A 3,869-nucleotide genomic window follows, 5' to 3' on the forward strand; every position below is an offset into this window, starting at 1 on the left:
GTCTTGCACGTCTTCTTGAAGATAATCCTGAACCTTGCTCGCTAGCCTCACAGAACCAGCCTTAATCAGGTTTTGCCTTGGGATATAAAGGCGCATTCATGGTCCTGGTGATAACGAGACGGCTCGCCAGTGATGACGCTCACGCTTACGCGTGTTCCCGACAGCGACCGTTCATGTGCACTGCTTTGGGAATCTATATACCCACAGCAGGGTTTTTTTATCCGATAAAAAACAGCCAGAACTAAACAGAACTTAGTAGGAACAGTTTCAAGTTTGCATGCCTTTATTTCCGTGTAGCCTATCACCTACCCACTAAACATTGGACGTCAGATAGACGTGCAGATCATGTCTATATTAGGTCCATCGGTCCATGACCAATTCTGGACATCTATTTGACATCCAAACTAGGTCCACTATTGGGATGTCAAACCATGACCCGTACATTTTTTGGACGCCTGTGACAGGTGCAGGAAATGTATACATGATGTAATATTTTTTTATTATGTTTTTTTGTTGTTATTTTACATTTTCTGGTTTATTTAAAGAAAAACTAAATTTTTTTATGCATATATTTATTTTTGCATTTATCTGTTTATTCATTTGGAAATGCAGTTTGTGGGAAAAGTTCTGTAAATATTTCATGGTAGCCTATCTACCTTATTCCTAACTTAAATTAGGGAAAATTGTGACGCCATGCCAGCCATTCCCACTGCACAATCAGTACGTTTACATGCACAGCTTAATCCGATTAAAGCCATAGTTCGACTATGCTCCGCAATTGGACAACTGCAATTGTCCGGGTATACATGGCGGTGAGTCGATTCGATTTTAGCTTGACTAAGGTGTATACATGCATCTTAATAATCCAATCATAGTTGGACTAAGCCAATAATTCGATTTTGAGGCTGGGTTGCACCAACATGGATTAACTCTTAAACTGGATTAAATCAAGGTTTAACTGTTAACCATGTTGCACCAAACTTTAAACCTAGTTTAATATTAATCCTGGTTATATTTAACCCTTTGGTAATCTCAGTTTAAACTAAAATAAAACTGCTAATCCAAGTTTATCCTGGACTTAAAATTACTGGTGCGACAGATTTAAATTTAATCTCAGTTTAAATTGAGTTTAAACTGAGATTACCAAAGGGTTAAATATAACCAGGATTAATATTAAACTAGGTTTAAAGTTTGGTGCAACACGGTTAACAGTTAAACCTTGATTTAATCCAGTTTAAGAGTTAATCCATGTTGGTGCAACCCAGCCTTAGTGTCATGTAAACACACTGAATGAGACGTCAGATTTTTCTGTGTCATTATTGGACGTCAAATTTCGGTCCACTGAAGGGTTGTTTTGTAACTCCAGGCGACGTCTTTTTTTCGACGTCTACCGAACGTCTAATGTTGACGTCCGTGGGACCTCCATGGTTACCTTCCAGGGCCCCGTTTCCCGAAAGCATCGTTACGTAACGACGTCGTTAAAACCCTCGTAGCTAACGACGCCTACAGGGGTACTCGTTAAGCACTAGGATGCATCGTTACTATAGCCTCAGTGGAGTCACCAGCTGGACATTCCGTGTATTGGATGTGTTTTATTAAAACACGTCATCCAATACCACTGAATGTCCAGCTGGCGCTATTTCGCAATACCCCAAAAACAGTGGTTCGCGCATATATATTACTCGTAGACTACTGTTAGATTTAAACAGCAAAGACAGAGACATGTTAGAAATCAACACAAATATAATTTATTGCAGCAATTTAAAATTCCAAAAATAAATGTAGGCCTAGGCCTATAGGCCTAGGCCTACATTTATTAACTTTCTTCTTGGTACATGGAACATTACAGGTCCTATGAACTTGTTGAAAACACCTGTGCAGACCTTCTTGTCCTGGATCCAGATGTGCTGACGGATTACCATCCTCTAGCAGCGTACACAGTTGGTGGGAAGCTTATGGTGACTCCGAGGACATTCCTTCTCCATTAACCTCCTGAGACCCGAGCGTTTTTTCTGGTGTGCATTTTTTTAATTTCTCCTTGCTATCTGGGATAAGTAGGACCTAATAAGTACAATACCTAAAGTTTGTCTTTGTACAGGAAGTAGTTTTTGCAAAAAATGATGTCCTCATATGAGGACACTGGGATTATCTCAACATAAAAAAAACTGTATTTGCTGTTTGGGACCAGAAGGGCCCAATTTGTGTAAATTCAAATTTTCAGCTTTCTACAATAAGTAGTTCTCTCAAAAATCAGTGTCCTCATACGAGGACATTGGGTCGAAAAAAATGAATCCTACTGTACATAGAATACAGTGACATATGGAAGTTCAAAGGGGTTTTATTCTAAAATGCCACATCAGATTGGCCTGATTTTTTCTGAGTGTCATCCTGAGGTCAACTACTATCAGTCTGAAGTGGAACGGTCAAGTAATAACGAGTAGTTTTTAAGAAATGTGAATCCTCCTGAGACCCTGTGTCCTCATACGAGGACATTATTTTTTGCCTCTTTGCACCGTGATACTCCATTTTTAAAAACTTTGACCTATTAGCCACATTTAGGGACACTGCCTGCGCCATCTTGTGGTGATATCACAAAAAAAAGACAACATGGTACTTTAATAACATAACATAGTCCCAATGTCCTCAAACAAGGACGTGACATTTATTGATGTCCTAGTCTGCTACTATTACTAAAATGTGTCAAATGTTAATGCCATATGAAGACAGAGACATTTTTGTACATAAATACACTGGTTTCATTCATAAAATTTGGATTTAATTCTTACCTTGGTCTTTTATCTTCCGGGAACTGCCATAGAAGGCCCCGGCTGAAATTCCCGCCATTTTTTCCCCCCAAAGAAAATGGTGTAATTTGTGATATCACCACAAGTTGGTGCAGGCAGTGTCCCTAAATGTGGCTAATAGGTCAAAGTTTTTAAAAATGGAGTATCATGGTGCTAAGAGGCAAAAATTTAATGTCCTCGTATGAGGACGCAGGGTCTCAGGAGGATTCAAAATGGTATGTTTTTTTCTACTCTACTCTGCTCTCTTCCCCCTCTCTCTCCTCCCCCCTTTTTCTCCTCTCCATAACTCTCTCCTCAACATCTCCTCTTCTCTTACCACCTCTGTCTCCTCCTCACTCATTCCCTTTTTCTCCTCTCCTTAACTCTCACGTTTGGAAATGCACTCTGCAACTTAACAGAGATGCCAGAATTACCAGCTGTGCGTGCAGTCTTGCATGTCATGTGGAACTGTGATTTGTCTCCACATAACCAATCCACTTGTTCAGTCTCCTCTCAGGACACAATCAGTGTTCACTCTGAGGATTTCAGGCCTAGTTGGACCGATTCTATCCAGACCACATTAAGGCAAGTCGCAGAGTGGCCATCTCCATTCCCAATCCCCAAGTTTGCATATGATGTGGAGCTGAAATTGTCTAAGGCCAATGACACACATGAAAAGACAAAGAAGGGCCTTGAAGTGACAAGAGACATGAAGATGGAGATATTGGATAAAACTGCACAAGCAATTTTTGAAATCAAAAGCTACCCTGAGAAAGATGAGCTTGAGTCAGTTGCCGCTGCGCTCATTCAGAAGTATCCATGTCTGAAAGAGCCATTTGGCGTCACAGGCTACGAGGGATGGAAAACAAGTATAAAGTACAAACTTGGAAACTACAGGTCAAAGCTTCGCCAGGCAGGATGCAATGAGGTAAATGTAAACAAGAAAAGAAAAGGTGGAGGGGAAGATGACAGTCCATTTACCCTGAAAAAGCCCAAACGTGGAGAGGTCAATCATGTGCCAGATTACCCACAACACCATGATTATGCTGCCCTCGCAATGAGTTCCAGTCAAAACTAGACAGCTAG

The sequence above is a fragment of the Micromesistius poutassou genome, assembly GCF_964030765.1.
Source record: "Micromesistius poutassou genome assembly, chromosome: 5".
Classification (NCBI taxonomy): Eukaryota; Metazoa; Chordata; class Actinopteri; order Gadiformes; family Gadidae; genus Micromesistius; species Micromesistius poutassou.